General features: G+C 37.1%; 1 long non-coding RNA gene across 1 annotated transcript in view; it reads left to right on the plus strand.

The window, feature by feature from the left end:
• LOC108588895 (uncharacterized) overlaps window positions 1-24,063 on the plus strand; it is a 107,766-nt gene extending 83,703 nt beyond the window's left edge. The window contains exons 2-4 of the long non-coding RNA XR_004735797.3: window positions 4,376-4,496; window positions 12,061-12,152; window positions 12,322-24,063. This is a non-coding gene — a long non-coding RNA (uncharacterized LOC108588895). The remainder of the gene's footprint in view (window positions 1-4,375; window positions 4,497-12,060; window positions 12,153-12,321) is intronic.
• The last annotated feature ends 370 nt before the right edge of the window (window positions 24,064-24,433 follow it).

Genomic DNA, 24,433 nt, shown 5'->3' on the forward strand with positions numbered 1-24,433 from the left:
AAACATGGAATCCTTTCCCCATTGCTTGTTTTTGTCAGGTTTGTCAAAGATCAGATGGTTGTAGACATAGCATTGCCTCCAGGGCCTCTGTTCTGTTTCATTGTTCTATATCTCTGTTTTGGTACCAGCACCAAACACCAAACAGCACCATGCTGTTTTGATTACTGTGGCTTTGTAGTGTATTTTGAAATCAGGTAGCTTGATGCCTCTGGCTTTGTTCTTTTTGCTTAGGATTGTCTTGGCTATGTGGGCTCTCTTTTGGTTCCATATGAAGTTTAAGGTGGTTTTTTCCAGTTCTGTGAAGAAGGTCATTGGTAGCTTGATGGGGATAGCATTGAATCTATAAATCACTTTGGGCAGTATGGCCATTTTCATGATATTGATTCTTCCTAACCATGAGCATGGAGGGTTTTTCCATTTATCTGTGTCCTCTCTTATTTCCTTGAACAGTGGTTTGTCCTTTCCTTGAAGAGGTCATTTACCTCCTTTGTGAGTTGTATTCCTAGGTATTTAATTCTCTTTATAACAATTGTGAATGGGAGTTCACTCGTGATTTGGCTCTCTGTTAGTCTGTTATTGGTGTATAGGAATGCTTGTGGTTTCTGCACATCGATTTTGTATCCTGAGACTTTTCTGAAGTTGCTTATCAGTTTAAGGAGATTTGGGGCTGAGATGATGGGTTCTTCTAAATACATAATTATGTCATCTGCAAATAGAGACAATTTGACTTCCTTTTTTTCTAATTGAATACACTTTATTTATTATTTACTATCATAAATTATGCTCATGTATTAAAGTTTAAACTTATCAGAACTTACACATACACGTACAGACCATGCATGGTAGCTTTTGCAGCTGAGAGAAATGTAAAGAAATGTAAAATACAATATTAAGTTATAACTGCATAAAATTATGTACATACTGTACTACTGTAATAATTTTGTATCCATCTCTCGTTACTATTGGGTCCGCTCCAGTGTTGGGAGTATCTGCTTAAAACACCCTGTGCTGCTAATCCTCTCCTTGTGAACAGTTTGTCTCTCTAGTAAATTATCACATTAAAAAATGATTTCTTGTGGTTTGCATGTATTTTTCATTGTGCAATATCATAAAACTTGAATAATATCACGGGACTCATACAAAGTGCCAGTACTCGAAGTGCTCCCAAGTAGCAGAGAAAAGTTGACATTACAAGAAAAGACCGAGTTGCTTGATATGCACCATCACTTGAGGTCAGCAGTTGCAGTTGTCTACCATTTCACGATTAATGAAACCAGTGTAAGGATCATTGTTTAAAAAAAAGAAGAAAAGAAAAAAGAAAAAGAAAACTCTTTTGTGAAGCCATCACTGCATTAAAAAGAAAAAAGTACATGAAACCTTGCACTTTTGTGAAATACTTTTTATCTTACACTGAAAACGCAGTTTTTCTGTGGGTGCAGGATTGCTATAAGGAAGGCATAACTTTGGCCGGGTGCAGTGGCTCACACCTGTAATCCCAGCACTTTGGGAGGCCGAGGCGGGCGGATCACCAGGTCAAGAGATCAAGACCATCCTGGCCAACATGGTGAAACCCCATCTCTACTAAAAATACAAAAAATTAGTTGGGTGTGGTGGCATGTGCCTGTAGTCCTAGCTAGTCGGGAGGCTGAGGCAGGAGAATTGCTTGAACCTGGGAGGTGGAGTTTGCGGTGAGCCGAGATCACACCACTGCACTCCAGCCTGGCGCCTGGCAACAGAGTAAGACTCTGCCTCAAAAAAAAAAAAGGCATAACTTTATACTCAAATATGATTTTTAAAAAGTGAAGTAATTATATGAAAACTTAAAGAAAATGAATGGCAAAGGATCTAAAACCTGATAATTTAATGCCAGCAAAGGATGGTTTGATAATTTTAGAAAAAGGCCTGACTTTAAAACTGTCAAGGTATCAGGAGAAGCAGCTTCTGTCAATCAAGAGGCAGCAAAGTTCCCAAACACCATCAAGAAAATCACCAAGGAGAAAGGACATTTGCCTGAACAGATTTTTCATGCAGATGAAAGTGCCCTATTCTGGAGGAAAATACCACGAAAGAGATCTATGAGTTAAAAAGAGAAGTAAGCACCAGGATTTAAGGCAGAAAGAGATAAGATAACTTTATGTTGTTGACTGCCTTTATCCACAAAGCTGCTAACCCCTGGGCCTTGAGTTGAAAAGACAAAAGTGAGCTACTTGCCTTTTGGTTATACAACAAAAATGCATGAACAATAAGAATGCTTTTTCTTGGTTACTTCCATTAATGTTTTGTCCCTGAAGCAGGGAAGTGCCTTGCCAGTAAGAGACTTCCTTTTAAAATTCTTTTGATATGGGACAGTGTCTTTGGCCACCCAGAATTCCACAAGGTCAATACCAAGGACATTAAAGTGGACTATTTGCCCCCAGACACAATGTCTCTAACTCAGTCTCCAGATCAGGGGGTCATAAGGACCTTTAAAAAATTATTATATATGATACCTTACCGAAAGTATTGTCAATGGTAAAGAGAACCTCATTAGAGAGAGCAACATAAAAGTATGGGAGGATTACACCACTGAAAATGCCATCATTGTCATAGAAAAAAATCCATGAAAGCCATCAAGGGTAAAATAATACATTTCTGCTGGAGAAAACTGTGTTCAGATGTTGTACATGGCTTCACAGGATTTACAAGAGTCAATCAAGGAATTCATGAAAGAGATTGTTGATATGGCAAAAAGAAAAAAAGTGGTGGGTAACAAGTCTCAAGATTTGGAGAAATTCTATAGCTAGTAGACACCACACCATATCATCAAAAAAGTGAAAAAGGCAATCTACAAATTAAGACAAAATATTTGCAACTCACACATCTAAGTTACTTGATTCCAAAACATATAAAGAACCTTCATAATTCAATAATAACAAGACAATCCAATTTAATGTACATCCTATGTCTGTAGATTTGCCAATTCTGGACATTTCACATAAACAATATATAACTTTTTGTGACTGACTTCTTTCATTTAGCATCATGAAGACATGATATTCTTGTAAAAAGTATTTAATTTTGATGAAGTTGAATTTATCTTTTTTTGTTGCTTGTGCTTTGGTGTCTGTAGCCCAATTTGGCAAGTATTGCCTTACTAGCAGTGTTAATTCTCTGCCACATAACATGAATGCATTTCCATTCATTTAGTCCTTTATAAATTTATCTCAACAGTATTTTACAGTCTTCACTGGACAGGTTTTGCACTTTTTAAACTTAATTCTGAGGGTTTTAAAAATCTTTTTAATGCAATTGCAAATAGAATTGTTTTCTTAATTTCATTTTCAGATTGTTTATAAAATTAACTTCTGCATATTGTTCTTGTATCCTCCAATCTTGCTGAACTTATTTATTAGTTCTAGTAGTGTTTTGTGGATTCCTTGGGATTTTCTATATACAAGATAATGTCATCTACAGATAGAAATAATTTAGGTTCTTCCTTTCCAGCCTGGATACTTTTCATTTCACTTTTGCCTAATTGCCCTGCCTGGAACTTTCAGAGCAATGTTGATTGAAAAGTGGTGACAGTGGATATTATTGTCTTGTTCCTGATCTTAGGTGGGAATAATGTAGTCTTTTACCTTTAAGTATGATGTTAACTGTGGGTTTTTCATAGGTGATCTTTATTAGGTTGAGGAAGTTTTCTTTTATTCATAAGTGTTCTTGTTATCTACTTAATCATCAAATGGGATTGGATTTTCTCAGATACTTGCTCTGCATTTATTAAGAATATCATGGGGGGGGTTGGTCCTTCATTTTATAATGTATACATTAATTGATTACACTGATAGAGTTTTGGATGTTAAAACAATTTTATATTCCTGAGATAAATTCCACTTGGGCACTTTTACATGTTGCAGGATTCTGCCTGGTAATATTTTGTAAGAAATGTTGCATCTGTATTTATGAAGAATATTGGTCTGTAGTATTATTTTCTTGTGATACCTATTTTGCTTTTGTAGCAGTGAAATACTTCCCCATAGAATGATTTGGTGTATAGAATGTTCCCTTCTCTTTTTGGTAGAGTTTGTGAAAAATTAGCATTATTTTTCTTCAAATGTGTGTTAGAATCACTAATGAAGCCATTTGGGGCTGGGCTTCCCTTTGGGGGATAATTTTTAAACTAGTAAGTCAATCTTCTTATTTGTTATAGGGCCATTCAGATTTTCTATTTCTTCTTGAGTCAGTTTTGGTGTTTTGTGTCTTTCTAGAAATTTGTTCATTTTATCTAGGTTATCTAATTTGTTGGGGTACAATTGTACATAATATCCTTTACACTGTACATAATAATTATACATAATAATAAGGTTAGTAGTAATATCCCCTTTCATTTTTTTAGCGACAGAGCTTCACTCTGTTGTCCAGGCTGGAGTGCAGTGGTGCAATTATACCTTCCTGCAGCGTTGAATTCCTGGGCTCAAGCTATTCTCCCAGCTCAGCTTTTGTTATTCCTGATTTTGGTCAGTTGAGTTTTCTCTCTTTTTCCTTGGTCAAGCTAGTTAAAAGTTTGTTGACTTTTTTAATCTTTTCAAAGAACCAACTTTTTATTTCATTGATTCTCTCTGTTTTTCTATTATCTATTTCATTTATTTCTGCTTCAATATTTCCTTCCCTCTGCTTGCTTTTGGTTAAGTTGGCTCTTTCTTTTTAAATAAAGTAGAAGGTAAGGTTATTGATTTGAGATTATTCTTTTTTAAATGTAGATGTTTATAGCTTTAAATTTCCCTGTGAGCACTGCTTTTGCTGCATTACAAAAGTTTTCATTTAATGTGTTTAGCTACATGTATGTCACAGTATTTTCTAATTTTACTGTTATTTACTTTTTAATCCATTGATTATTTTGAAGCATGTTTAGTTGTCACATATTAGTACATTTTCAAGTTTCCTTCTGTTACTGATTTCTAATTTTATTTTGTTATGGTTAGATAGCATACCTTGTATGATTCCTTGAAAATTTATTGAGGTTTGCTTTATGTTTATTGCTTATTCTGGAAAATGTTCCATGTGTGCTTCAGAAGAATGTATATTCTGCTGTTGTTTCTTTTTTTCTATATATATCTCTTAGATCTATTTGGTTTATAGTTTGTTCAAGTCTTCTGTTTTCTTATTGAGCTTCTGTCTGTTGTTGCATCCATTACTGAAGAGGGGTTATTGAAGTCTCTGTTATTGTTGAATTGTCTATTTCTCCATTTTATTCCGTCAGTTTTTCTTTCATATATTTTTGGGGTCTGTTGTTAGGTGCACATATGTTTATAATTGTTATGCCTACCAGATATATTGAAAATTTATCATTATAAAATTTCCTGGTTTGTTTCTAGTAAAAATTTGTTTTAAAATGGATTTTGTCTGATATTAATACAAATATTTCTGCATTGTTTTGGCCATTATTTGCATGGTGTATCTTTTTCTGTCTTTTTACTTCTAACCTATTTGTGTTTTGAATCCACCTTGAAACCTTATAGCCAACTGACTGATGAATCGCATTTCTTTAAAATCTGTTTTTCAAAACCTCTGACTTTTAATTGGAGAGCTTAATCCATTTACCTTTAGTATAATTGTTAAAATAGTATTTATGGTTGTTATTTTGCTATTTGTTTTCTATATGCCTTATGACTTTTTGTTCCTCTGTTCTTCTATTACTGCCTTTTTTTGTTTTAAAATGGTATTTTCTAATATATAATTATAATCCCATTTTTAACCATATTTTTTGAGTTATTTTCTTAGTGGTTCCACTGAGAATTGTAATTAGCATCTGAAAGCAATCTAGTTTGGATTAATATTAACTTAATTTTATTAATATCTAGAAACTTGGTATCAATAGTGATTGATTCCATCTCTACTCTTTTTTTAATCACAAATCAAATCTTGATATGTTATAAGCCCACCCATACAATTTTATAATTGCTTTGTGAAACTATCTTTAAATCAGATAGCAGAAGAAAAGATTACAAAAAGTACATTTATACTGTGGTTTACATTTGTCTATGTAATTACCTTTACTGGTACTCGTTATTTCTGTATGTGAATTAGAGTTACCATCTAATATCCTTTCATTTCAGCCTGAAGGACTTTCTTTGTTATCTCTGGTAAAGCAGATTTACTACTGATAAATTTTCTCTATTTTAGGTTTTCTCAAAACTTTTCCATTTTTCAAGGATAATTTTGCTGTATGCAGAATTCTTGGATAACAGACATCGTCCTCCCCTCACCCCCAGTACTTTAATGTCTTCTGGCCTCCATGGTTTCTGTTGAGAAGTCAGCTACTAATCTTATTAAGGATTTCTTTTATGTAGCGAGTTGTTTTTCTCTTGCTATTTTCAATATTCTGTATTTGACCTTGTCTTCCAACAGTTTGATTATAATATTCCTTAAGATTCTGTTACTTGGTGTTTGTTCAGCTTCTTGAATGTGTTAATTAAAGATTTCTCTTTCTTTTCTCCTTCTGAAGTTCCCATTATACATATATTAATGTGCTTGATGGTGTCTCACAAGTCTCTGAGGCTCTGTTCATTTTCTTCCATCTTTTTCTCACTATTCTTCAGACTAGATGATCTTTGTTGAATGATCTTTAAGTTTGTTGATTCTTCTGCCCACTCAAGTCTGCCATTGAAATCTGATAGTAATTTTTCATTTGAATAATTGTATTTTGGCTCTTTTCAAAATTTCTATTCACTTGTTGATATTCTTTACCTAGTGAGTCACTGCTGTCACACTTTATTTGATTGTTTGGCTATAGTTCCTTTAGTTCTTTGAACATATTTATAATATTGATTTAACATCTTTGGTAAGTCCAACATCTAGGTCCCCTTCAGGGATAATTTTCATTAACTGATTTTTTATATATATGTAAGTCACACCTTCTTATTTCTCTGTGTGTTTCATGATTTTCATTGAAAATTGGGTACTTTAGATAATATTATGTGGTAATTTTGGGCATCTCTTTCTTTCCTGAGGGTTTGCTGTTGTTCATGCTTTTGTTGCTATTGTCTGTATTCTTTGTGGTTTGTGAAGCTTCTGCCCAATTAGTTGAGTGATCATATGATGTTTGGTCAGAGTTTTTTTGTTTTTGTTTTTTTTTAATGCCTTGAGCCAACATGTCTTCTAGTTTTTGCTGAGGGACTCTGTGTGTACAAAATCATGTCTTTCAACACTCAGACAGTTTATATCTCTACCTTAGACTTTATTTTCTATGAGTTCAGGGCCTCAAGGTCAGCCAGAGAGGAGGGATTTTAGGGTATTCTCAGGTCTTTCCTTCACATGCATATAGCATTGCATGGCACACATCCTTCTTGGTCCCCAGGAATATGTTAGAGATTTTCAAGGTCCTTTTTGGCATATTGCTCCCTAGATCTTCCTTTTAATTATTGGGCAGGTTCTTGTTTACCTTAACTGGTATTACAGCTTTGGGAAGCTGTGATACTAAATAATCAACATTGATTTTTTTTAAAAACTTTTTTATCAAAAACTTTTTAACTGACAAATAGTAATTGTACATATTCATAGGGTACATAGCAATGCTTTCATACATATAATGAATATTCAAATCAGGATACTTAGCCTATTCATCTCAAGTATTTATCCTTTCTTTGGGATCATTCAGTGTATTCCTTCTAGCTATTTGAAACTATATAATGTATTATTGTTACTATTGCCATAACCCTTCTGGAGATAGGGCTTTTCCTACAGGGTGAGCTTGGAGTTAAGTCATGACAGCATGTTGCAAATGTGGTTTCTCCAGGGAGCTATGAGGTAGACCACATAGTGACCATGCTTATGGTGGGGCTTTTTGAGAAGCTCCAAACACAGCATGTTGACTGAATGGCTGCTGATTTTCAAGGCTACTGCAGAGCTGGAAAGACAGGAGTGGGAGTAGGTCAAGTTAAAGTGCTATGAATCCTGCTCTTCTTACTGAGATGAGCAGTTTTCATCAAATGAATGGTCTTCACATTGTTGCAAGGCTTTAGTTAATCTTAGAATTCTGAAAACTTTGATTTAAACATGTTGCCACTGTTTTAATTGCTTTTTGGAAGAGCAGATTTATGGAGGCCTTTCTTTTAGCAATTTGGATGTCCAATCCTGTTTAATTTTTTGATATTGTGAATAGTGTGATTACATTTTCTAAGAGTTCATATAATAAAAATGAGAACAACTGCAATACAAATGCCAGTATAACCTAGACATCACTGGGAAAACAACGGGATCACTGACTGTGTAATTTTAATGAAAGATGTAAGGATTAAGGAGATAGTATAGCATACTATGTGATATGTGAAAAAATGTTGAATTGGGCCTTATGGGGAAGGAGACATGAAAACACAGATGGACGTTGAATCTCCCAAGTCCAGAAAGAGACAGAAAAGTACTTCTAAATCAATCAAGTAGTTTTTCATCTCCAAACAATACAATAAAGCTTAGCTGAAAGTAGCACTTGCCGAATTAACTCGAGATAACCACACAAGCGTGCATTATCATGTAATTCCCTTGTTACCTGAAATTGAGTGAAATTGCCTTTCTTGATTAAAATAGCTATTAAGCACAATTATGATGTCCTATGAGTGAACTAAAGGGAAAATTTTGGTAATAGATGTTGGTGTTGACCCATTACAGTGCAGCACAGATTTTTTTTCAGCTTTTACCAATGGTCATACTTTCTACCATGTATCAAGCAATGCATCTTATCCTGAAAATTAGCAACAACTTGTAGGAATTAGTTTCCAGCTTTCCACAAATGTCCATCCATTTGGTAAATACAGGCTTATTTTGGAGAGCCAGAAACTAGTTCCTATCAATCTAAAAACCTGCTGTTGCTAATAAGTAAAATATTTTTGTTGAGTATTCCATGTCAAACACTTTGAAACTTGAGGGTAAATTTAGCTCGATGTCATCACATTGAACCGACACCAGAATCCTTAAAGCATGCATTTGATAAGAGCAGAACTACAAGTCAAAGTAACTTTTATGTTTGACTATATTCAGTTTACCCCTACATAAAAGAAAAGAAAAATATCCTAAAGGTTACAGGGAGTTCAGAAAAGTATTGTTGGCAAAGAAAAATCAAGGGTAAAAATACCCTACTGTATCATGGAACAAAAAGAAAAATTTCATTGTTATTTTTTATTAAATGTAGGCAATGTCTCTTTAAGATCTACAATTGTATTATCTATTTATTTTCAGAAATCCTACATTTATGTATGTTAAGAAAACACAATATAGCCTATACAATTTGAATATTTATGTAAAAGCTTTTTTTAAACAAGAGTTTAAATAAATTGCTCCGTCAGAATACAGAAAAAAATCATAAAAATGTTATATTTTATTACATACTTATTTTATGGGTCCTATGATTATTTGCTAAATGCCACTGTTAGTCATATTGTTTTGTTTAAATAATAGCCTTTTGCTATAGAAAAGTCAATAACACAGAATAATATATTTATTGGTATTTTATATTAAAATAATGAAACATGTATGTGATTATTACATACATTATTATTTGATTTCACATGCCGTGTTCTGAGTCGGTTCCCTACAAAGTAGATACTATCCACAAACTACACAAAATCCTGGTCATTTTAGGGGCTCCAGTGCCCCAGCCTTGTTAGTGAAACAGAGGCAGGACCCCTGCCAATATGGGCCAAGAGCTTGAAGTATCCATCCAGAGGCTGGGACAGCAGCAGAAGTTGGTGGGCAACTCTCGTGCCCAGGGAGAGACTGCAGGGCTATTAACAACTGCAGGAAACTAGCCCATGTCATACTCCCTGTGAGTCTCAGAAATAGTGTGGTGGGTAGGTCTTTGGAGAGGAAAGTAAGGTCTTCCATGAATATGTGTGGTCAAGTGCTGATAAATTTTAGTTGTAAGTGTTAATGTAACTGTATTAGTTGGCTTGAGCTGCAATAACAAAATGTTGCAGGCTGGAAGGCTTAAACAACAGAAATTCATTTTCTCACAATTCTGGAAGCTGGAAGTTCAAGAACAAGGTGCCAGAAGGGTTAGTTTCTCCTGAGGCTTCTCTCCTTGGCTTGCAAATGGCCACCTCCTCACTCTGTCCTCACATGGTTTTTCCTCTGTACACATGAGAGGAGAGCACTGGTGTCTCTTCCTCTTCTTATAAAGCCACAGTCCTACTGGGTTAGAGGCCTCCCCTTATGACTTCATTTACCTGAATTGCCTCCTTAAAGGCCTTGTCTTCAAATATGGTCACATTGAGTTTTGAGGCTTCCACATATGAATTTGGGGTAACACAATTCAGTCTGTAACAATGGCCCTCACTGGCACCCATAGGCAGGCAGAACCCATAGAGCAGGAAATAGAAATGAGATCAAAGAAGAAAGGAGATCAACTGAAGAAATATCAGTGGTTCACTCTCCTGTTTAGTTACACAGACTGTATCTGAGTCTTTGAAAGATTATGCAAACCATTAGTTACGATAGAGAGGATTTGAATAATAAATCAATAAATTTATTTAATAAGTATCCAAGGAGCTTAGTGTTCTCTAAATAGAGAATATATATTCTTTTCTATTGCATATAAAATACACACACACAGACACACACACACAGACACAAACACACACACACACACACACACTCTATTCCCCACTCTGTTTATAATGGCACAAGCAATAAAGTAATAACAAAAACCTCTAAATACATGGAAATTTAAAAAATGCTCTTCTTAAAAACTCTTGGGTCAAAGAGAAAATTCAAACTATTATGAGAATAATAGGAATAATTAATAACATAGCAACATTTGTGGAATGGGCCCCAAAGCATTACCAGATGGGAAATCAGTAGCCCTAAATGCTGCCATTAATAAACAGACAGAATGAAAATAAATGAGCTCCCAATTCCATTCAATAAGCTCTAAAAAGAACATCAAATAAAAAAATTAATGATGATAAAATGCAGAAATTAATTAATTGGAAAGCAGAAAAACAGAACTGATAAATACCTTTAAAAGCTGGTTCTCTGAAAAAGACAAACAATATAATAGAAAATATTCTGACCAGTTTAACAAAAACAAAAGATAGAAAGCACAAATCAATGAAATTATGAATGAATAAGTAATGCGACAAAAATGGATTATAACAATTTGATTCTAAAACTTGTTAGAAAGGCCGTGGCCCCAAATCTGCATGGAGATCTTGTTTGTTCTGTAAATTGCAGAATTCATTTCCAGCATGTGACTATATCACAGTATACTTATCTGTTCTGTCAGTGAATATTTAGATTCCTTTTTTCTGCAACAAATACTACTACAATAAACATGGTTGTACGTGTACCTTGTGCATATGTGAAGAGTTCTGCAAGTGCACTGATTTTCAAAGTGGGGTTTCTGGGCCAGTAGCATCAGCATCATCTGGGAACTGGTTAGCAATGCAGATTCACAGGCCCCATCTCAGACCTACTCAATCAGAAACTCTAGGGTTAGGTCCCAGGGCTCTGTGCTTAAACAAGCCCTTCACATGATTCTGATGCTTGCTCTAGTTTGCAAAGCATGGCTTTAGGGTGTATACCTAGAAGTAGAATTGCTGATTGAAGGGTAAGGTGCAACTCTGTTTTTATAGGACATTGCCAATAGCCTTCCTAAAGGCTATGCCAATTTATACTTTGATTAGCAATTAATAAGATTTTCAGTAAGCTGTAGTCTTGCAAACACTTGGTATTATAAAACTTAAAATGTCTAAGTGACAGGTGCAAAATTGTGCTTCATTGTTTTTGTTTCTATTTCTTCGATAACTGGCGAAGTTAAGCACCTTATCTGAGGATTTTTGATCCTTTGGTTTTCTCCTACATTAATTGCCTGCTCATATCTTTTGCCCATTTTTCTGTTGAGTTGATGATCTCTTTCTAAATGACATGCAGAAGTTCTTTATTTATGTCAGGCACGCATATTGCAAATATCTTTTCCCACTCTCTGGTTTGTCTTTTTACTTTAATTAGGCATATTATAATTAAACAGAAGTTTTACTTTCTATACGATAATAAAATTCATCACTTTTTCCTAATTTGTGTCTTTGGGAGGTCTTGGTCAAGAAATCCTGTCTGACTTCAGTGCCATAAAGATAACTTCTTCACGTCTCTCATAAGACAGAGAGAGCCTAAGAAGTAGTGCAGTAAGTATACACTTAATGAATATGCTGAAGTTCCAGAGCCATTGCCCACTGGCCTTCTTGAGCACTTCACCATGAAACAAGAACAATTATCTTCTTTTTGTAACCGTATATTTCCATCCCTCTCCTCTGTCCCCACCTTGCTTCTGTTACCTTGTCTTTCCTCATCTAGGCAGAGACTGAATCCCAGACACTGACTGCACATGAAGCATTGATGGTTAGTGATGATGGTGGTGATGAAGTTTATAAGGGAAATGGTGGCCAATTCTGAGAGGTGTAACCACCAGAGAAACACCACTGGCTGTACAGAGAACAGAAAATAAAACTGATGAAAATCTGCCTACAGGGTTATTGTTTTTCATGTTATACATTATTTAGAACACAGATAATCAGGCAGGTAGCATGTTTCACAAAAGCCTCCCTAAAACTGGAAAATGAACTGGCTGTTGCTGATATGAACATGTCAGAGATTTGAAAAACATTTGGGAGAAACCAAGGAAATCAATTCACCCCCATATTGATGTGTCTAATCCGTTCGAGGATAAAAAGAATACTAATGTGGGCTTTTCAGAAAATACTGAAGGAAAAGGAAATGGAATTGCATCTAGAAGATTCAAGGGAAGAGCACCCCTCTGAAAATGATCTGTTATAGGACCCAGAGGGGAAAAAAACCTGAGAAATTAGTTAGCATTTGTTGTCAATGGTGGAGTCAGGTGAGAGGTGACTGGATCATGGAGGCAGATCCCTCATGAATGCTCTAGCAGCATCCCCTTCATGAGAAGTGTGTTCTTGCTCCGTTAGTTCATGTGAGATCTGCTTATTTAAAAGAGTCTGGGACCTCCTCCTTTTCTCTTTTGATCTGGCCTCTCTGTGTGACATGCCTGCTCCCATGTCACCTTCCACCATGATTGTAAGCTTCCTGACACTCTTACCAGAGGCCAAGCAAATATTGGTGCCATGCTTTTACAGCCGATTAAACCTCTTCTCCTTATAAATTACTCAGCCTCAGGTATTTCTTTATAGCAATGTAAGAATGGACTAACACAGAGTCTCCAGGAATCAATAGTATAAAGTCATAGAGAGCAGGCTAACGTGATAAGGCACCAAAAAGAGAAGAAAAGAAAGTAAAATGAAAGAAACGAATGAGAAGGAAGTATTGCACAGAAACTAAAATCTCAGCAACAAAACCAACATCTCCACTGAAATAGAAAGTTATGTTATATATTGTTTTGTATTGTTATATACTTCTTTATATTGTTGGTATAGAGAAGTTATATCAAGGGAAATATAAATAGTAACATAGAAGTTAAAGATACTCTCCCAGAATATAAAGAAATGTACTAAAAAATGACACTGAAAGAAAAAAGATTCATATAGAATAATGAATACAAAGAAAATTGGTTTTCTTGAAGAAGACATAAGAAATAATGAAACAAAACAATATTAGTTTACCCATTTATTCAACGTGTATTTATCGAGCGATCTACCATGTGCGTGCACTGTGCTAGGTGATGCATAGGCTGCAATGTGTATTAAATGAGCTCACCTCCTTCAATTACAGAAGCAAACACACACATAAATATGTACTTGTGGATTTTGGAAAGCATTATGTAAGAAAACAGAACAATAATTAACAATATAACAGAATAGAACTTTAATGAGTTGAAGAAAGATCTCTGCATGGAACTTGAAAGTATGCTTTCCCAGTCAGGCAAAGCCAATAAAACCAGAACGATACCAGCTAGATAAAGACAGCATCTAAATTGCCATTTTTAAATTATAAGATAAAAAATATTTAAAAGCGGTCATGCAGAACAATAACAACAAAAATACCCTAACGGGACTCATCTCTTCAATGCTAAATGTCAGAAACTTCTGGATCATCTTATCTAAAGACTTTGGAAAAAAGTGATCATGAACTTTGTACCCAATAAAGTGTCTTCCATGTGCAAAGGCACATGAGTTTATCAGATAAACTCTTCAGAATATCTCTAATCCATGAATTCTTCTTTAGAAACCATTAGTTCAACCAAACAAGAGGAGATGACAAAGTAAGAGCTCAAGTATGAAACTAGTTTGAAATGAGATAAAACTAAATTATTGATGCACACAAATGAGAAAACTGAGCCTTTGAGGAACTAAAAGGCCATCAGTACGGGTGGAGGGAGGGGGAAATCATGGCAGGGAGGACCTAGGCTGCACAGGTGTACTTGGGCCAGATCCTACAGATCTGGCAAGCCATGCACGTTTCTTTTTTAAACGTGTTTCTCTTTGAAAGAAATATGTCTAACAACTTCTAAAATGTATTACTCAGATAATTAAAAACAGGTCTCCACCTCAAATTATACAAAGCTTTCCCAGTTCTATAAAATAAGGGTGAATACTCCAATAGAAATTATTTTTTAATGAAAAGACTGGACCGAAATGGAAGATGAAAATGTAATTAAAAATGCAAAATTTAGAAGAGAGCTTTGGCAGCTAGGATCCAAGATGGCTAAATAGGAACAGCACTGGAGTGCAGTTCCCAGCAAGAACAATGCAGAGGGTGAGTGAACACTGCATTTCCAAATGAGTTATTACTGCCCACAGACCAGGAGACTCCTGGGCTGAAAAGTGCTACGAATTTCCAGCATGGCTGTTTCAGCAGGTGCAGTGGGTCTGCACAAAAACACAAATCTGGGCGGCTGTTTCAGCTGGCTCCTGGAATACCTGGGAGACAGAAGCACCCATTCAACTGAAAAAAAGGGGGCTGAAACAGAGAGCCAGGTGATCTGGCTCAGCAGGTCCCACCCCCACTAAGACCAGCAATCTGAAATGCTCCAGACTGAGAGTTTCACAGCAAATGCAGCTGGACTTGGGACAGTCCAGCTCTGTTGGGGGAAGGGTATCCGCCACTACCGAGGCAGTCTGTCATTACTGAGGCACTCCACCATTGCAGAGGTAGTCTACCATTACTGAGGCAGACCACCATTACCGGGGCTGTTCTAACTATACCTCTATAAACAAAACTGCAAGGAAGTTCACACAGCAGCTGGGCAGAGCCCATGGCAGCTCAGCAACACCTCTGCTGGCAGACTGTGACTAGGCTACCTCCTTGCTGAGCAGACCAGCTCTGAAAAAAAAGGCAGCAGCATGTCAGGAACTTGTAAATAAATCCCCACCTTCCCAGGACAGAGCATCTGGGGAAAAAGGCAGTTATGAGTTCCACTGCAGCAGATTTAAACATACCTGCCCAGCAGCTCTGAACAGAACAATGGAGCTCGCAGCTCAGCACTTGAGCTCCTAGAAGGGACAGACTGTCTCCTCAAGTAGCTCCCTGACCCCCCCGTAGATCCAAAGAGTCACCTCATAATGGAGAGCTCGGGCTGACATCTGGTGGGTATCCTTCTCAGACGAAGATGACAGAAGAAGAAACTGGCAGCAACTCTTACTGTTCTGCAGCCACCGCAGGTGATCCCCAGGCAAGCAGGGTCTGGAGTTGACCTCCAGCAGTCCTACAGCAGAGGATCCTGACTGTTAGAAGGAAAACTAAAAAACAGAAAGAAATAACTTCATCTTCAACAAAAAGGATGTCTGCTCAGAGACCCCATCAAAAAGTCACCAACTGCAAAGACCACAGGTAGATAAATCCACAAAGATGGGAAGAAACTAGCACAAAAAGGATGAAGACACCCAAAACCAGAACGCCTCTCCTGCTCCAAGGGATCACAACTCATAACCAGCACAGGAAGAAAGCTGGATGGAGAATGAGTCTGATGAATTGACAGAAATAGGCTTCAGAAGGCAACTAATAATGAACTTCTCTGAGCTAAAAGAACATGTTCTAACCCAATGCAAAGAAACTAAGAACATTGAAAAAAGGTTTGACGAAATGCTAACGAGAATAAACAGCTTAGAGAAGAATATAAATGACTTGATAGAGCTGAAAAACACAACACGAGAACTTCATGAAGCATACACAAGTTTCAATAGCCAAATTGACCAAGCAGAAGAAAGAGTATCAGAGATTGAAGATCAACTCAATGAAATAAAACAAGAAGGCAAGATTAGAGAAAAAAGAGTGAAAAGAAATGAACAAAGCCTTCAAGAAATATGGGATTATGTGAAAAGACCTAATCTACGTTTGATAGGTGTACCTGAATGTGACAGAGAGAATGAATCCAAAGCTGGAAAACACTCTTCAGGGTATTAGCCAGGAGAACTTCCCCAACCAGGCAAGGTAGGCCAATATTCAAGTCCAGGAAATACAGAGAACACCACAAAGATATTCCTCAAGAAGAGCAAGCCCAAGGCACATAATTGTCAGATTCACCAGGGTTGAAATGAAGGAAAACATGCTAAGGGCAGCCAGAGAGAAAGGTCAGGTTACTCACAAAGGGAAGCCCATCAGACTAACAGTGGATCTCTTAGCAGAAATCCTACAAGCCAGAAGAGAGTGGGGGCCAATATTTAACATCCTTAAAGAAAAGAATTTTCAACTTAGAATTTCATATCCAGCCAAACTAAACTTTGTAAGCGAAGGAGAAATAAAATCCTTTATGAACAAGCAATTGCTGAGAGATTTTTGTCACCACTAGGCCTGCCTTACAAGAACTCCTGAAAGAAGCACTAAACATAGAAGGGAACAACCAGTACCAGCCACTCCAAAAACATACCAAATGGTAAAAAGCATTGTCAAAATGAAAAAACTGCATCAACTAATGGGCAAAACAACCAGCTAGCATCAAAGTGGCAGGATCAAATTCACACATAATAATATTAACCTTAAATGTAAATGGGCCAAATGCCTCAGTCAAAAGACACAGACTAGCAAATTGGATAAAAAGTCAAAACCCATCTCACATGCCAGGACACACATAGGCTCAAAATAAAGGGATGGAGGAAGATTTACCAAACAAACGGAGAGCAAAAAAAAGCAGGAATTGCAATCTTAGTCTCTGATAAAATAGACTCTAAAGCAACAAAGATCAAAAGAGACAAAAAAGGGCATTACATAATGATAAAAGGATCAATGCAGTAAGAAGAGCTAACTGTCCTAAATATATACACCCCCAATACAGGAGCACCCGGATACATAAAGCAATTTCTTAATGACCTACAAAGAGACTTAGACTCCCACACAATAATAGAGGGAGACTTTAGCACTCCACTAGACAGAGCAACAAGACAGAAAATTAACAAGGATATCCAGGACTTGAACTTGGATCTGGACCAAGCAAACCTAATAGACATCTACAGAACTTTCCACCCCAAATCTCAGCACCACATCACACATACTCTAAAACTGACCACATAAGCAGAACCAAAGACAAAAACCACATGATTATCTCAATAGATGCAGAGAAGGCCTTTGACAAAATTCAACAGCGCTTTATGCTAAAAACTCTCAATAAACTAGGTATTGATGGAACATATCTCAAAATAATAAAAGCTATTAATGACAAACCCACAGACAGTATCATACTGAATGGACACAAACTGAAAGCATTCTCTTTGAAATCTGGCACTGGACAGGGATGCCCTCTCTTACCACTCCTATTCAGTAGAGTATTGGAAGTTCTAGCCAGAGCAATCAGGCAAGAAAAAGAAATGAAGGAAATTCAATTAGGAAAGGAGGAAGCCAAATTTCTCTATTTGTAGACGACATGATTGTATTGTATCCCATCGTCTCAGCCCAAAATCTCCTCAAACTGATAAGCAATTTCAGCAAAGTCTCAGGATACAAAATCAATGTGCAGAAATCACAGGCATTTCTGTACACCAATAACAGACTTAAAGAGAGCCAAATAATGAGCAAACTCCCATTCACAATTGCTACAAAGAGAATAAAATACCTAGGAATGCAACTAACAAAGGATATAAAGGACCTTTTCAAGGAGAACTACAAACCACTGCTCAAGGAAATAAGAGAGGACACAAACAGATGGAGAAACATTCTATGCTCATGGTTAGGAAGAACCAATATTGTGAAAATGGTCATACTGCCCAAAGTAATTTATGGATTCAATGCTATCCCCATCAAGCTACCTATGATCCTCTTCACAGAACTGGGAAAAACCACCTTAAACTTCATATGGAACCAAAAGAGAGCCCGCATAGCCAAGTCAATTCTAAGGAAAAGGAACAAAGCTGGAGGCATCATGCTACCTGACTTCAAACTATACTACAAAGCTCCATTTATCAAAACAGCATGGTACTGGTACCAAAACAGAGATATAGACCAATGTAACAGAATGGAGGCCTCGGAGGCAATGCCACACATCTGCAACCATCTGATCCTTGACAAACCTGACAAAAACAAGCAATAGGGAAAGGATTCCATGTTTAATAAATGGTGTTGGGAAAACTGGCTAGCAGTGTGCAGAAAGCAGAAACTGGACCCCTTTCTGACACCTTACATAGAATTAACTCCAGATGGATTAAAGACTTAAACATAAGACCTAATACCATAAAAACCCTAGAAGAAAACCTAGGCAAAACCATTCAGGACATAGGCATAGGCAAGGAATTTGTGACTAAAACACCAAAAGCATTAGCAACAAAAGCCAAAATAGACAAATGGGACCTAATCAAACTCCACAGCTTCTGCACAGCAAAAGAAGCAATCATTAGAGTGAACTGGCAACCAACAGAATGGGAAAAAATTTTTGCAATCTACCCATCTGACAAAGGACTAATATCCAGAATCTACAAAAAACTAAAACAGATTTACAAGAAAAAAAGCAAACCCATTCAAAAGTAGGTAAAGGATATGAACAGACACTTTTCAAAAGAAGACATATATGAGGCTAATAAACATATGAAAAATTACTCATCATCACTGGTCATTAGAGAGATGCAAATCAAAACCACAATGGGATACCATCTCACGCCAGTTAGAATGGCGATCATTAAAAAATCTGGAGACAGCAGATGCTGGAGAGGATGTGGAGAAATAGGAACACTTTTACACTGTTGATGGGAGTGTAAATTAGTTCAACCATTGTGGAAGACAGTGTGGTGATTCCTTAAGGACCTAGAAATAGAAATTCCATTTGACCCAGCAATCTCATTACTGGGTATATATCCAAAAGATTATAATTCATTTTATTATAAAGACACATGACATGTATGTTCATTACAGCACTGTTTATAATAGCAAAGACCTGGAACCAACCCAAATGCCCATTGATGATAGACTGGACAGGGAAAATGTGGCACATATACACTGTGGAATACTATGCAGCCATAAAAAACAATGAGTTTGTGTCCTTTGTAGGGACATGGATGAATCTGGAAACCATCATTCTCAGCAAACTGACACAAGAACAGAAAATCAAACACTGCATGTTCTCACTCATAGGCGGGTGTTGAACAATGAGAACACATGGACACAGGGAGGGGAGCATCACACACTGGGGTCTGTTGTGGGAGGAATAGGAGAGGGACAGTGGGGGGTAGGGAGGTTGGGGAGGGATAACATGGGGAGAAATGCCAGATATAGGTGATGGGGAGGAAGGCAGCAAACCACATTTGCATGTATGTACCTATGCAACAATCCTGCATGTTTGGCACATGTATCCCAGAACCTAAAGTGCAATAAAATATATATATATAAATGCAAAATTTAAAAAAACAAATATTTTTACCATATCAAAATAAAAATAGCTGAAAAAAAAGATACTCTCTAGTGTTGGCAAGGGAAGGAGGAAATATGCATTGGTTATGCAATGTCTGTAGAAATGTAAATTGGAATGATTTTCTTGGAGGGCAATTTGGCAGCATATTCCAAATGCCTTGCAAATACGCTACTCTTTGCCTGAGTAATTCCACTTCTAGGAATTTGCTCTGGTTACTTTTCTTCGTAGCATTTTCCTCAGATTTTTTACAATCAGTTTTAAATTTTATATTTGTTAGTGCGACTATATGATTAATGCTTGTTTCTGTAAAGGCAGAGATTAGTCTTTTGAGGTTATTATTGTAAACTAGCATGCAGTATATTCTTGAGTAGGTGACTTAAGATGTTTGGAGAAAGTATACACATACATATGCACATGTCGTAGGAAAATTTTCAATGAGCGGAGTCATACTAGAGCTGTCTTCTGCCAGGTATTCTGAATCTTAATTGTGGCGATGGTTACACATATTTATACATGTGTTAAAATTTACTAAACTTTCGATTATATGGTACATAATTTTTGAAAAAATAATTTATGAAAAACTAATAAGGGAAAAACATAATAGTGAAAATTCACCAGTTACTGTATTTTACTATTTCTATGCTTTTGAGTTATTGATGTAGACTTATGGTGAACATGCTGCATGGTTGTGTGCTATTGCATTTTTCTTTCCAACTGTTCAGTGACTTCACTATGGTAGCTTAAAATGGACCACGTGGGAGTATTCACACCATAGAAAGTGACAAATGCTAATAAATTAAGGTTTTTCTCTTTGGACAGCCAGTTGTTAAATGTTGACCAGCTCTCCCTTGTTATGCACCCTGGCTTTGTAAGCAAATGTGCCGTGAGCTTTTGGAACTGGATACTGCAGATGGGAGGGGATAGGAAGATGGGTGGGTATAGAGCCTCCATCTGCTTATTTATCTGGGATCCGACATGCATACAGGAATAGAGGAACTCTCTGGGAACTGTGAAGGAGGTATAAGATTTTCCCTTTTTAGGCAAAGTTATTAAACTATGTCTGAAAGACAGGGATTGTTGTGATGGAAGTCACTTGTTAGGGGAGGGAGCAAGACCCCTGTAGTGATTGAGCACTTGGGACACCCATATCCAGCTGCTGAGAGCACTGGGCTGCTAATGGCTCACAGTTACCCCCTTCTCCAGAGAATTGCCCTCGACTGACCAGAAGCTGCCCTGCCTGGAAGGTTATGCTCCCTACTCCTCTGGGGACAGTTCATAGCCAGTGACTAGCTTGCATGAGGTATGAAAGGCTGGATCCTTGTACCTCTAGATGGGACGACTCTGTAGCACAATTCATGCCCCAGAGCTCTCTGCTCAGGCCAAAGCTGACTCATGCTGGGACCGCACCCTTGCTTAGCTGCTTCTCCTGCGCTGCCCTGCTTCCCTTATTCCCTTCTCCTGAGAATCATCTTCAATAAATTAATCATTAACCTTCAATTTCAAGTTCTGTTTGTATGTATCCTGGCCTCAGATAGAACAGAAATGATTTCATTAGGAGAGTAGGTGAAGGCTTGATCACAAACAGGCCTGTGTGGGCTAGCAGGCCTGTCCTACTCCTGTGCCAACGGCCATTCTCTTAGCAAGTGATGCTCTCAAAAGTGGACATGTGGATGAAACTAAGATCAGAAGGTCGAATGACCAGGCACTTTCAGTCGTGAAGTGCCCTTATCTATACAACACGCTGAGGTGGGAGCATCCTCACCACTCTGACCCATGCAGCTTGGACATAGACTAGGAAATGGGGGATTAGCAGGGTTGGTATCTCCGTAGACTCCCTGGGTCCAGTAAGCAGTGGTAGTAAGACTCAAAATTTGTAAAGACTAGTGGAGGCAGCATCCAGAGACACTCAGGAATGGCGGCCAAGTTGGGATCTTGACTCCGGGTACTGTTAGGCTTTTAGTAAGAAGTGGACGAGGCTCCTGGCTTCATCAAGAGGAGAGGAGACAATGGGAAGAGCTGCAGTAGTGTAGATTGTTGCGCACGAATGGCTGACTTCTGACTTCCCGGAGGGACCCAGTGGAGTTTCTGTTTCATTGCTGAGGAGTTAAAGGCAGTAAGAATGAAGAAAGAGCTCTTAGGGAGTTTTGCATGTATTCATTCAAGAAATATTATTGAGCTAACCACTTGTCAAGCACTGCTCTACATTATCTTAGAGATCATGCTCCCTGGAAACAAGCTGTGTGGCAGGAGGTAGCCTGCAGGAGGTTTACTGGGAAGTAATTTCAGAATAACATCGGTGGGGGAGTTATGGAAGGAGGACATTATAGGCCCCAGCCAATTCCACAGAAAGCTCTTGATTTGGAATGGCCCTTGGAGTTGTTCCAAGTTGTGGTGAGGGAGCTGGGGTGCCCCCAAACCTATAGCGCATTGGATGTGGGCTACCTGTGGAGGAAATGTAACTTTGAAAGGGTAACTCCCTTTGGCTGAAGGCTGTTCTGAGAGGACTTACATGCAAGCCAGCCCTTGGAGCAGGTTGGGTAATGAGTACCTTGGTCCTGAGCATGTGATCTGGAGGGTGAACTGTGTCATTCGTTAGCGATACTGGGTGCAACCGTGATAAAAAGAGAGAAACTCTGGCTTTATGGAGATTACATTCTAGTGGAGACATAATTAATAAATGAGATTCTCACGAAAATGCTATCACAGTGATCATTTTTGGTTGGGTAACTTTATAAAGAATTTTAATTTTTCCTATTCTTATGTACAGTTTGTAAGTAGCCAACAAGAAGTATGACTTGGATAATTAAAACACAAACACAATTTTAAAAATCTTCTAGAAGAATGTACGGGCAACAATAGTCAAGATTAATTTTGATTATGTAGAATCATCAGAGTCATTTGTCCTATCAGCTGTTTAAATAGTAAGACGCAAATCTGTACAAACAGATCAATGGAACCGAACAAACATTTTAGAAAGAAACCATACGCGACGTAACAATTTGGTCTGTGATGCAGGTGGCATCATAGTAGAGTGTGTAAGGGAATAGACTGTCGGGCGTCAGGGGCTGTGTTGCTGGCTGTGCCCATGCTCAACCTTTCTGAGGCTCAGTCCCCAGATCTGCAGTGTCTGAGGCTTAGAGGAAGTGATGTATGCTAATGTGTGTAAAAGGATTTAGCACAATTCCAGGCATGTAGGAAGTACTGATAAGTGGTAGTGGAGATGATTATTAATAAAATCATTAATATTCACTCGATGTATGAAAGATTTTACGTTAAAAAAAAAGGAAGTGCATTCCAGGAGAATTAAATAATTAAATGTAAAAAACTGTCACTACCTTCCAAATTAGTTTAATCATTTTTAAAAACCCATACATTAACATTTAAGTGTCCCCAAATCAAAAGTGCTGAAATTATAGCTTTAAATGCAATTCAACCAAAAAAAAATTTTTTTTGGGAAATGGAATTTGGGCGTCATTAGAAGTCTCCTCACGATGGCTGGACTTTTCCCTTGCAGAATCAATTTGCCTCCCTCCACTCTGATGGAAGTAGGAACTATGTTTCTTGTTTGGAAATTCCTTCTAAGTATCTATTTAGAATTCTGCCATGCAGCCCACCATTTTCTCTCCGTCCCCTGCCTTGTATTTTACATTACCCAACACTCTGCTAAGAGGAGCCATCTCCAGAGACATTATGTGACCTCCTCTACCTGAGATCTAATAACTCTGAGAGTTTTCAGATGTTTAAAGTGTCAGGCACACCATTATCCAAGGAAATATTTTGCCAAGTTTCACAAAATCATTTTCCCAAACACCGACAGTGCTTTGTGAAGGATAAATAAGATAAGTATAGAAAATTGCGGGGACAAAGCAACCATCCAGTGATTCTGCAGATGGATCATTGCCAAAGCCTCCTGAAACCTCGTTTATCTTATTAAAGATAAATTAGCTAGAAATGAGCAAAATGGTTTTGACACAATAACTGTCTTTGGCATATGTTTACTCTGACCTTCAAAAGCACTCTAAGTGTTTTGGAATTTTTTTAAATTTTCTGCTTTTTTCATTAGCTCTTCATGCTCAAGTAACATTACAAATAATTTTGTATTTTACTATTATTTATTGATTCTTCGTCACTTTTTAAATTATGATACTTGTACATTATAGAGAATTAGGAAAATGGAGAGAAGCAAAAAGAGAAGGAAAGTCAGTATTAACCTCATGAAGCAGGTTTAACCATAACCAACATTTTAAGGTATTTCATTCATCTTATTTTTCAGGTATGTACAGACATATAGCAAAATTGGGATTATACAGCATAAAAAGTCTTATCTCCTTTTAAAAGTTAAAGATTATGTAGTAAATTTATTTTTAATCTTTTAATGATATTCAGAAACCTCATTTTTGGAGGTTATCAGGTATGTGCTTGTGTTGAATTACTCTAATTTACCTAAGTGATTTTTTAGACAAAAAGGTTATTTTCAATGTTTGCTATTATATATATAACTTCTTTGTGTAGATCTATCAATACATTTATTTTTGGATTTTTTTATTTTGTCAAGCTAAATTTCTAGAAATGTAATTACTAGTCATAAGATATGAACATTTTGAAGGGTTTTGACATGTTAATTTAGGCTCCCTGTATCTCAGTTTCCTTATTGTAAAATGGGAT

Source organism: Callithrix jacchus, chromosome 17 (genome assembly GCF_049354715.1).
Source record: "Callithrix jacchus isolate 240 chromosome 17, calJac240_pri, whole genome shotgun sequence".
NCBI lineage: Eukaryota > Metazoa > Chordata > Mammalia > Primates > Cebidae > Callithrix > Callithrix jacchus.